The 12,714-nt window shown below is 43.8% G+C and overlaps 1 protein-coding gene across 1 annotated transcript in view; it reads left to right on the forward strand.

The window, feature by feature from the left end:
* Positions 1–777: 777 nt before the first annotated feature.
* The window catches only part of SVIL (supervillin), a 316,448-nt gene continuing 304,511 nt past the window's right edge, over positions 778–12,714 (forward strand). Inside the window, exon 1 of the mRNA XM_056519430.1 lies at positions 778–911. The gene's annotated coding sequence lies outside the window, so the exon portion shown is untranslated. The remainder of the gene's footprint in view (positions 912–12,714) is intronic.

Raw genomic sequence — 12,714 nt, forward strand, 5'->3', positions numbered from 1 at the left:
AGATAGGAGGTCGGGATAGATGGACTGGATAGGGGGACAGGATAGGAGGTTGAGATAGGAGGACGGGATAGGAGGTCGAGATAGGAGGACGAGGATAGGAGGTCGAGATAGGAGGACGGGATAGGGGGTTGAGATAGGAGGACAGGATGTCGGAATAGGAGGTCGAGATAGGAAGTCGAGATAGGAGGACGGGATAGGAGGACAGGATAGGAGGTCGAGATAGGAGGTCAGGATAGATGGACTGCATAGGAGGTCAGGATAGGAGGTCGGGATAGGAGGACGGGATAGGAGGACGGGATAGGAGGTCAGGATAGGAGGACGGGATATGGGGTTGGGATATGACAACAATATATGAGGACGGGATATGAAGTCAAAAGCTTCCTCCTCTGTTTATTTTCCTCCCCAACAAGGATTAGGAAGGAAAAACCGGGCAACGCCGGGTACTCAGCTAGTATGTTATATTAGTTAGTATATATGTTATATTAGTTAGTGTATATATTATATATTAAACAATCGGTCTTGTTCTGACAATATATTCCCTATGACAACCCTTAGAACTCTTTCCATAATAACATATTTTCCCTGACTTCATCTTTATCTGTTCTCGATATTACAGTACAAGAAAATCTTCGTACTTTACATATTTGAATGCAGTCCCCCCCCCCCCCCCTCATTTAAACTTATTCTGTCGTCTTAAGATACTATTATTGCTACAAAATAGCTTCTAAGATGGAAAGAAACTCTATAAAGCACATGACATGATGGGAATCATCTACCAAAACAATGCACTTACTGTAGATGTATCTGTGCAAGAGAAAAGTGCTGGGAAATGATTCGAGAACACTAAGCGCTCCGCTAATGTATCTTCAAAGTGCGCCCATTACCTAGGCGGCATTATCTATCGGATGGGGGTATATATTGCGATTGTAAGCTATCAGATTTGAGACGCAATATTACTAAGTACATTATGATGCACTTCTCTTTTCATATATATACTGGTTATTACACAATGTTTACTATTTACTATTCATGGTTGAACCTTCTAGACCAGTGTTCTCCAAACAGTGTGCCTCCAGCTGTTTCAAAACTGGCTGTCCGGGTATGCTGGGAATTGAAGTTTTGCAACAGCTGGAGACACACTGTTGCAAAACACTATTCTAGACCTTAGTTCAAAATTTGGATCTGGGCTCCAACCTTCCTGGTGCCTTTTCTGATATTGTATTATGGGGCCATTGGGGCAACTCAAATATTATGGCACAGGTGCAACTACTACCCAGTACCCTATTAAGCAGAATTACATAGAACTAGTTAAGCTGATCCTCATAGGCTTGCATATAGGAAATATATAACATAAAATATATCCACAGATGGGGGGTATTATGGAATCAGCGGTCCATTTCACATGTGTGCCACACGAAGGGCTTCTCATTCTAACCTAATGGTGTCTTGCCAAACCAAAACCATAGCAATGACAATTTGAAACAGAGTAAAGATGTCCAGCATAGTTACATCTGCAACATCTTCTGCAAATAAATGGCATAATGGTTATCACAAATAGAATAATTTACTGTTTCATATTACACATTGGCTTTTTGTAAAGGTGGGTGTATCGCCCCAATGGGTGTTGTCCAAGTATGGGTTAGCCAGGCAGGCTAAACATACCCAATGCTAGGCACCAGGGATACAGGAAATAGATCAGTAGCGTGGTGGTGAAAGCAAGAGATATAAGTCCAGTAGACGGTGGCCAGCAACAGGAGATTCAACCCAGCAATGGTTAAGCAACCACAAGGTGTTGGTGTAGCAGAGCTGAAGCTGTTCAGGTAACAATAGGATGAATAGTTGGCTAAATACAAGTACAGGTTCAGTGTCGATAGTCCAGGTCATCTACAGGAGGGTCAGCGAGGTACACAATTTCAGGCAGAGCCAACGTCAGGTGAACAGGCACAGGTCAGATAAAAGTATAGCAGATGAGGTACAACATACCTTCACAATGCAGAACCACAATATTGTTCAGGCACAGGTGACCGGGCAGAGCAGCCTTAAAAAGGTAATGCAAGGCAGGGATAGGGGGGAGGATGCATTAGAGAAGCCTACCCTGGCCCTATATGTTGCAGCCAGTAGATGCGCATGGTCACTAGAGGTCAGACAAAGAATTGCATCCACGAGGGAAGCAGCAAGAGAGAGGCCAGAGAGGGCAGCCCACAGGGAGGAGGAGCAGGGAATACATCCCCCCAGCGGTGATTGCCTGGACACGCTGCACTCCAGCAGGTGCCAACTACTAAAGACATCTTCCTGGTTGGCACCTCCAATGGATCTAACCACTCAGTATAGTGGGGCATTGTTTCCCAACCAGTGTTCCTCCAGCTGTTGCAAAACTACAACTCCCAGCATGCCCAGACAGCCCTATTATTCTAACTTTATATATTCTGAACGTGACAAGTATTGTGACAAGTATTTATGTGGTAGCCTTTGGGGGGTGTATGGTAGTGGTGGTATGGTATCGGTATATGAGGGGTTAATGTTAACCCTATAGTTCGTGACGCCAGGCTGAGGGCTGGTATGCTGAGGTAATGCTCCGGCCTATCGCCGCCCTTCCCAGTAACAATAGGTGCATGAAATGACTGAAGGTCCACAAGGAGATTGAACTTGAACAACTTTACTTAAGTGCTTGCGATACATCCAAGGCACAGTAACAGTCTCATACAAACAGTCCTTATATCGCTCAGTGACTGACAGTTGTTGTGGACCTTGAGCTATTTAGAAAGTCTCTGAATTTAGGGTAGATATTTGCAGATCCGTCCGGATTTAGGGGGTTATATTAGGTCCGGTGATGCTGCAGAGTGTCTGGGGATTGATACACTCTCTATTCTGAATTACTCAGCCGTTGCCGCAAGACTCGGGCCTAACTCACTGCGATAGTTGCTGCGCAGATCCTTCTCGTTTGACAGCCCAGGAACAAGAGAGAGAAAACATGGCCGCCGCTCCCTTATATGGGCAGGTGGCGGGGTGAATCCGATTGGTCCGAACATCTGTCATTCACCATTACACAGAGTAATGGGATTGCATACGTCACCGGGCCTCCAAAGGTCCTTAAGCAGAATACCATAGAGTTTACCTAGTCATGTGACCCGCAGGTCCTGCAATGCTATGGAACCGGTAATTATCCATTTATTTACATATATTACTATATTAACATCCCCCTTACATAAATTACTAGGCTATTAGTTGGAATAGAGGCGACAAGGGGTAGGCTACACAACAGGGATCCCTACGTCCTAGGGACTCTGGCTATGGGGACCCACATATACATAGGTACCGTATAAGATGCGGTACCGGGACACCACATTTACAAGTTCCGTCAAGGAAGACTATGCAGTTCAGCGCCCTTACAACCAAGCCACAAACTACTATGACCTCAGAGTTTACCATCACAACAACTATCAAAGGAAACAGTATTGCATAACTATGTGTATCATAGTCATTGCTAAATGTATCAACAGCATACCTGAAAAGCCACATTGTTGCCATATTCTCAGTAATATGTCTACACTACATATTTACACATCTCAAAAAAAAATGTAAACGGACACGCACTGTGTTATCTATTATTGTTTATTTATTTCCTTTATCTCTTAGATTAGTGGTCTCCAAACTGTGGCCCTTCTGCTGTTGCAAAACTACAATTCCCAGCATGCCCAGGCAGCCAACGGCTGTCCGGGCATGCTGGGAATTGTAGTTTTGCAACAGCTAGATGGCCACACTTTGAAGGTCACTGTCTTAGATGTCCAGATATTGAAAGAGATTTTTCACTAGATTCCCATTAATCTCTATGGGAGTTGGAGAAATGACAAAAAAACATCCCGTTTGGTTATTTTCGGTTTCCTAACCACCTCTGGCAGTTGAAGGCCAAAGGGGGCCAGAGGCCTACATCTATTGGATATATATGGCATATCCTATGAATATGCATTAAAGGTCCAAATAGAAATAACACTTTAGTCTTGTTTGCCTAAAATGTTGCAGAGGGATTAGATGGATTATTACAATTAAAACAGGTAAAGCCCTGCTCCCATCATGTTTTGGGGTATTTAGACATATACCCACAGCTTGCCCATAGACTTTTTTACTTTACTTTTTACACTTTAATAGTCCCCATAGGGGACTATTTATAGCAATCATTTGATTGCTAATACTGTTCAGTGCTATGTATAGGACACAGCACTGATCAGCATTATCGGTCATCTTCTGCTCTGGTCTGCGGGAAACAAGATCAGAGCAGAAGATGCCGGGAAGGCAGCAGAGGCAGGTGAGGTGACCTCCGTCTGCTGTGCTGGATGATTGGATCGCCGCGGCAGCACTGCGGGCGATCCGGTCATCCATTTTAATGACCGTGATGCTGCAGATGCCGTGATCTGTATTGATCACGGCATCTGAGGGGTTAATGGCAGACATCCGCGGGATCCGGGACCTGCCGCGCATGATCCGGGCATTGCTCGCGGTTATGCTTAGGACGTAAATGTAGGTCCTGGTGCGTTAAGTACCACCTCACCAGGATGTACATTTACGTCCTGCGTCGTTAAGGGGTTAAAGGGGTACTCTGGCGAAAAACATCTTATCCCCTATCCAAAGGGGGACCTCCGAGATCTCCGGGCCGGCAGCCAAGCTTCCGTATTTGTGATGTTAAGCCATGCCCCCTCCATTCATGTCTATGGGATGGGGCATGATGGCTAGTACGTAGCCGTCACACCTCTTCCCATAGACATGAATGGAGGGAGCATGGCAGCTGTCACCAGTCATCCGGCGCAGAGCGGAGTTTGTTCCGTACACAGAGGATCGGGGTGCCGTGCCAGAGATCACGAGGATCCCCAGCAGCAGGACCCCCGTTATCAGACATCTTATCCCCTATCCTTAGGTGCTAGACACATAAAAAAATAGATGGTGTCAGGATTAGGTACTGAGTAATATATAAAAAAAAATATTTTGTTGGATCTGACAGGTAAACTTTTTTTTTTTTTTTTTTTTATCAACTGATGCCAGAAAGTTAAACACATTTGTAAATTAGCACAATATGGATATTCAGCTCACTGGGTCACCGCACGGCAAAATGATCCTCCAAGGGTAGAAGAAGAAAGCGGGTTGATGCTAGCGGATAAGAAACGTCACCTTTATTTCATCACATTAAAAGCATAGACATGGAAAGACTTCAGTGGAGCACATGGATAAAATCCTTGGAAAAAGCACCAGGCGTGATGCGTTTCAGGTCATGTGACCCTTCATCAGATGCATGATGAAAGGTCACATGACCTGAAACGCGTCATGCGTGGCCCTTTTTTTTAAGGATTTTTTCCATGTGCTCCACTGAAGTCTTTCCATGTCCATGCTTTTAATGTGACGAAATAAAGGTGAAGGTTCTTATCCGCTAGCATCAACCCGTTTTCTTCTTCTACATTTGTAAATTATTTTTATTAAAAAATCGTAATGCTTCCAGTACTTATTAGCAGCTGTATACTACAGAGAAATTTTTTTTCTTTTTGGATTTATTTTCTATCACGACCACAGTGCTCTCTGTTGACACCTCTATCCATTTTAGGAACTGTCCAGAGCAGGAGAAAATCCCCATAGCAAACATATGCTGCTCTGGACAGTTCCTGACATGGACAGAGGTGACAGCAGAGAGCACTGTGGCCGTGACAGAAAAGAAATCCAAAAAGAAAAGAATTTCCTCGGTAGTATACAGCCACTAATAAGTACTGGTAGGATTAAGATTTTTTTATAGAAGTAATTTACAAATCTGTTTAACTTTCTGGCGTCAGTGTAAAAAAAAAAAAAAGTTTTCAACTGGAGTACCCCTTTAAGCCTCTGCTCACAATGTTGAGTCATAAAGGTTTCGGAGAGATGCTCATCCCATCTGTAGCTAATTTTCCCTGTTCATGTTTCTTAAGATACATGGATAAAATCCTAGATGATGACAAGGTTAGATATTTTATGTACGATCAATCTACAGATTTACACTAAACATTCATATACGAGGGAAACTCTTTAAACTTAGAGGATGTTGACGTTCTCTCCTTGAGGCTGTCTCTTCTCTCCAAGGGTTTTCAACATATCATTCAATCATGGACCAACAATTCTGAGACTGATCTAAGTCAAAATTTTAAATTGTAATACGGTTCTTAGTGTCAGGGATGAAAGAAGAAATCTGGGCCGCTGCCAGCTTCATTGTTTGCCTGGGGGTATAATAATATTCTAGAGTTGCTTCAGATTCATATTTTCTTTCATCTCAAACATAAACACGAGGCTGATCCAGCCCCAGCTCTGAACTTGGCCAATACACCTTTGATATATTCCTGGTAAACCAGGTCACATCCCAGAGAGGCTGTTGGATCAGATTATGAATAATGGAATGCAAAGTTACATAAGATGTCAGGAAGGAACAATGTAACAAGAGTCGTGTAAAACATTAATGTCAAATTAAAACATAAAACCTGATAAAAGATAATAGAAAAGAGTAAAGGTCTCTCAATGATAACCTGATCACAATGGGGGAAATATTCAAAAACTTGTGGTATTAGGGCTTTTTATTTTGCTCCTCAAAGAGGGTTAACTGCGCCTCATTTTAAGAAGTATTCGGTCTTTTGAAAATTTGGGGCAATTAGCACAAATAGCAAATCATTTAACACCAGGTATACTTGGTATTAGCTGCGACACTTTGAGCACCAGAAAGTGGTGCTAAACCTTTGAAAAGAGGGTGCTAATAGCACAAAACTCCTAACCATGCCCCTTTCAAAAAAATAAAAAATTTGGCTAACAGGGTTCTAAATAATTATCTGAATATGTGGCGCTAAGAGTATGCACCACATTTTAAGCAAATGTGGCACAGCTAAAGCAAAAGAAGTGGTGCTAAATTCTTTGAATAACCTCCCCCCCCCCCCCCCCCCCCATGTGATCATCTCTAATTTGTAGGAGGAACATGCCAGTGCTTTATTTTGCTGCAGCACCACCACTGGGGAAATTGAGCATTGCACATTGCACACTGACATTGCTAAACTATCTGTGGACAAATGATATGCAAAGCAGCTCTCTCATGCCTAGAAATGGCAGATAGGTTACTGTAGGTTCAGGAAGACTTAGAGTTGTGGATAGAAGACATGTCCCACAGTCTGTGGTTCTCCATAATTCATTTGCAGCACTCTCAGAATGTAAGGGCAACATGGATATTGGCTCAAACACAGAGGGTGAGGAACCATCAACTCCTATGTCAAGTGTATGCAAGACTACAGCAAAGAACAACAAAGATAAAGTGAAGTCTGAAAGGAAGCAGCTGTTGGTGGGTGATTCAATGGTTTTGTGAGATGTCTCCCTGGTTCTACTGCTAGAAGAGATAGAAGACGTGTTCTTAATATTGTTAAGCAAGCAAAGCAGGAAAGGAGCACAAATGACCTGGCTTCTAATGAAGTTTCAGAGGTGAAGGAATCTTTTATAACACTTGGTAATGATGTACAGGATTTTGGATCCACTGTTTCATTTTCTGAAGTTCTGCCTGTACATAATGTTTAGAATGATAGGCAGAGGCGCATTAAGGAGTTCAACTTATGGCTTAGCAAATGGTGTCAAGAGCAAGGATTTGGCTTTGTGTCTCATGATAGCTCTACTTGGAATAGAAAGGAACTGTACAAAAAAGATGGTTTGCATCTTTCTCTTAAAGGAACGAATGTACTCAGTGAACAATTCCAAGAATTTGCTAAGAAGTATTTAAACTAGGAAGGGGGGGGGGCAAAAGAGGGAAAATCCGCGAGTCCAAATGCCCCAGAAAACAATACCAGAACAATGTCAGTAGCACATAGGTTAAGAAATGGTAATGTCAATAATGGCATCTGAGAATGTAGATTTAGCGGCTGTTACTGAGACATGGTTTAATGAAAGTAATGACTGGGACATAACCATACCAGGGTACTCTTTATACAGGAGAGACAGAGAAGGCAAAAAATGAGGAGGAGTGGCCCTGTATGTGAAAGATAGCATAAATCTAACCTAATACAAGTTAGTGAGGCCAACATTGAGTCAGTTTGGGTTACGTTGAAGTTTGGTAATCATGCAGTAACTCGTGTAGGTGTGATATATAGACCAACTGGCCAAGTTAAAGAATTAGATGATCTACAAGTTGAGGAAATAGATAAAATGACAATGAAAGGAGAAGTTATCATTATGGGAGACTTCAATCTTAACGATACAAAGTGGAAATCCAAAATAGCTAGTTCTGCCAGGAGTGCAGATATTCTAAATTCCCTACTGGGATTATCTCTACAACAAGTGGTTGAGGAGCCAACCCGGAGGGAGGCCATTTTGGATTTGGTATTCACAAATGGGGATTTGGTATATTATGTTATTGTAGGCGAAAGTTTGAGATCTAGTGATCACCAGTCAGTGTGGTTTAATATAAGAGCAGTGAAGGAGTCACATCACACAAAAACTAAAGTTTTAGATTTTAGAAAAACAAACTTTTTTTAAATGAGTCATAAATGAGTCCCTCCCTATCAGACTGGAATGGATTGCATGGAGTCCAGGAGAAATGGGACTACTTAAAAGACGCATTATTGAAGGCAACAGAAAATTGCATTAGACTTGTCAATAAAAGCAGAAAAAGGAAGAGACCACTGTGGTACTCAGAAGAAGTGGCCAAAATCATAAAAAACTAAAAGCTAGCATTTAGTAATTATAAAACAACCCAGAGCAATGAAGATAGGGAAATCTACAAGACTAGGCAGAAAGAGGCCAAGCAAGTTATAAGAACTTCCAAAGCGCAGGCAGAAGAAAAACTAGGTCAGTCTGTGAAAAAAGGGGATAAGACATTCTTTAGATATATAAATGAAAAAAGGAAATTAAAACAAGGAATAACTAAATTAAAAACAAAGGAAGGAAGGTATGTAGAAGAGAATAAAGGGCTAGCCGACTGCCTTAATGATGACTTCTGTTCAGTTTTTACAAATGAAAAAGATGGAAAAGGACCTCCATTAATGAGGAAGACTAATGAATCGTTTGATGCATGTGTCTTTACAGAGGAAAAGGTTCTACGTTTGCTGTCCAAAGTGACGACAAATAAGTCACAGGGGCCTGATGGGATACACCCAAAATTATTAAGATAGCTTAGTGGTGAGCTAGCAAAACCGTTAACAGATTTACTTAACCAATCACTGGTAACAGGAGTTGTCCCAGAAGATTGGAAATTAGCAAATGTCGTGCCCATTCACAAGAAAGGTAGTAGAGAGGAATCAAGCAACTACCGTATATACTCGAGTATAAGCCGACCCGAGTATAAGCCGAGACCCCTAATTTCAACCCAAAATCCCAGGAAAAGTTATTGACTCGAGTAAAAGCCTAGGGTGGGAAATACATCATCCCCCCTGTCATCATCCAGACCCGTCATTAACATCCTCATCATCATCACCGCCTGTCATCATCCAGACCCTCATCATCATCACCTGTCATCATCCCCTTGTCATCATCCCACACATCCCCCCTTCATCATCCCCTTGTCATCATCCCCACCCCCCTTCATCATCCCCTTGTCATCATCCCACACATCCCCCTTCATCATCCCCTTGTAATCATCCCCACCCCCCTTCATCATCCCCTTGTCATCATCCCCACCCCCCTTCATCATCCCCTTGTCATCATCCCCACCCCCCTTCATCATCCCCTTGTAATCATCCCACACACCCCCCTTCATCATCCCCTTGTCATCATCCCCACCCCCCTTCATCATCCCACACCCCCCCTTCATCATCCTCTTGTCATCATCCCACACCCCCCCCTTCATCATCCTCTTCTCATCATCCGCCCTCAGTGGTCTTCAACCTGTGGAGCTCCAGAGGTTTCAAAACTACAACTCCCAGCAAGCCCGGGCAGCCATCGGCTGTCCGGGCTTGCTGGGAGTTGTAGTTTTGAAACCTCCGGAGGTCCGCAGGTTGAAGACCACTGCGGCCTTCGACATCATCCAGCCCCCTCTCACCCCCCTTTAGTTCTGTACAGTACTCACCTCCGCTCGGCGCTGGTCCGGTGCTGCAGGGCTGTCCGGTGAGGAGGTCGTCAGGTGGGATAGTGGTTCCGGGCTGCTATCTTCACTCGGGGCGCCTCTTCTCCGCGCTTCCAGCCCGGAATAGAGGTGTTGCCTTGACAATGACGCAGAAGTACGTTGGCAATGAACGTACCTCTGCGTCATTGTCAAGGCAACGTGACTATTCTGGGGCCGGCCCGAAGCGCGGAGAAGAGGCGCCCCCGGTGAAGATAGCAGCCCGGAACCGCTATCCCACCGGACCACCTCCTCTCCGGACAGTCCTGCAGCACCGGACCAGCGCCGAGCGGAGGTGAGTACTGTACAGAACTAAAGGGGGGTGAGAGGGGGCTGGATGATGTCGAAGGCCGCAGTGGTCTTCAACCTGCGGACCTCCGGAGGTTTCAAAACTACAACTCCCAGCAAGCCCGGACAGCCGATGGCTGCCCGGGCTTGCTGGGAGTTGTAGTTTTGAAACCTCTGGAGCTCCGCAGGTTGAAGACCACTGCGGGTGGAGAGTTCACTCGAGTATAAGCCGAGGGGGGTGTTTTCAGCACGAAAAATCGTGCTGAAAAACTCGGCTTATACTCGAGTATAAACGGTATATGCCAGTAAGTCTGACATCAATAGTGGGGAAATTAATGGAAACACAATAAAGGATAGGATTGTGGAGCATCTAAAATCCCATGGTTTGGAAGACGAAAAACAACATGGGTTTACTTCAGGGAGATCATGTCAAACAAATCTTATTGATTTTTTTGACTGGGTGAGTAAAATAATAGATGTCGGAGGGGCAGTAGACATCGCATATCTAGATTTTAGTGAGGCTTTTGACACTGTCCCACATAGAAGACTTAACAATAAACTGCAGTCATTGAGCTTGGACTCCCATATTGTTGAGTGGATTAGACAGTGGCTGAGTGACAGACAACAGAGGGTTGTAGTCAATGGAGAATATTCAGAGTGAGGTCTTATTACCAGTGGGGACCTAAGGGATCTGTACTGGGACCAATATTGTTTAATATCTTCATTAGTGATATTACAGAAGGTCTCCATGGTAAGGTATGTCTTTTTGCTGATGACACAAAGATATGTAACAGGGTTGATATTCCTGGAGGGATACGCCAAATGGAAAAGGATTTAGGAAAACTAGAAGAATGGTCAGAACTCTGGCAACTGAAATTTAATGTGGATAGGTGCAAGATAATGCACCTGGGGGGTAAAGACCCTCGTGCAGAATATAGAATATTTGACACAGTCCTGACCTCAGTATCTGAGGAAAGGGATTTAGGAGTAATTATTTCAGAAGACTTAAAGGTAGGAAGATAATGTAATAGAGCAGCAGGAAACGCTAGCAGAATGCTTGGATGTATAGGGAGAGGTATAAGCAGTAGAAAGAGAGAAGTGCTCATGCCGCTGTGCAGAACACTGGTGAGGGAGGCCTCACGTGGAGTATTGTGCGCAGTACTAGAGGCCGTATCTCCAGAAGGATATAGATACTCTAGAGAGAGTTCAGAGGAGATACTAAACTAGTACATGGATTGCAGGATAAAACTTACCAGGAAAGGTTAAAGGACCTTAATATGTATAGAAGAAAGAAGAGACAGAGGGGATATGACAGAGACTTTTAAATACATAAAGGGAGTCAACACAGTAAAGGAGGAGAGGAGATTTAAAAGAAGAAAAACTACCACTAGAGGACATTGTTTTAAATTAGAGGATCAAAGGTTTATGCAGTAATATCAGGAAGTATTAATTTACTGAGAGAGTAGTGGATGCATGGAATAGCCTTCCTGCAGAAGTGGTCGCTGCAAATACAGTGAAGGAGTTTAAACATGCATGGGATAAGCAAAAGGCTATCCTTCATATAAGATAGGGCCAGGAACTATTGATAGAATTCAGATTATTGGGCAGACTAGATGGGCCAAATGGTTCTTATCTGCCGACACACTGTTTCTATGCAACTTTTTCAAAGAATCTTACCCTTAGGCTGTGTTCACACTGCAAAATCTCTGGGCAGAATTTCTGCTGAAGATCGAGCCAGCGGCACTAGGACCGCGTGGACTGCATTGCCGTCCCCATAGATGTCAATGCATTTCTGAGCAGATCTCCCAAAAGATCCACCCAGAAATGCATTGCCGTCCCCATAGACGGCAATGCATTTCTGGGTGGATCTTTTGGGAGATCTGCTCAGAAATGCATTGACATCTATGGGGACGGCAATGCAGTCCACGCGGTCCTAGTGCCGCTGGCTCGATCTTGGATCTCATAAATTCCGCAGTGTGAACCCAGCCTAAAAGTAAGGGTCTATTCGCATGGCAGAATTTCCGCTTGCGGAATTCCACCTCAAATTAAAGTCCATAGATTTCTATGTGATTTCACACTCCCATTCACACTTCTGAATTTCCGGATTAGGGAACTATTGATGCCTCCCTAGTGCATAGGTATCATCTGCCGATGTCTCGCCTCTTAAAACCACTGTACATCTCTACGGTCACTGTACTTCTCCTCTGTTGCTTGGCCTACCTTGGTTGCAGCTTCATGCCCCACAGCTGGATTGGAAAACTGGAGACGTTATTCGCTGTGGTCCGTACTGCAACAACCACTGTATTCATATACGTGGGACCAAGTTGAAATCATCGTCTAGTCCTCTGCCCGGTTTACCT

The sequence above is a fragment of the Hyla sarda genome, chromosome 5 (assembly GCF_029499605.1).
Source record: "Hyla sarda isolate aHylSar1 chromosome 5, aHylSar1.hap1, whole genome shotgun sequence".
Lineage (NCBI taxonomy): Eukaryota > Metazoa > Chordata > Amphibia > Anura > Hylidae > Hyla > Hyla sarda.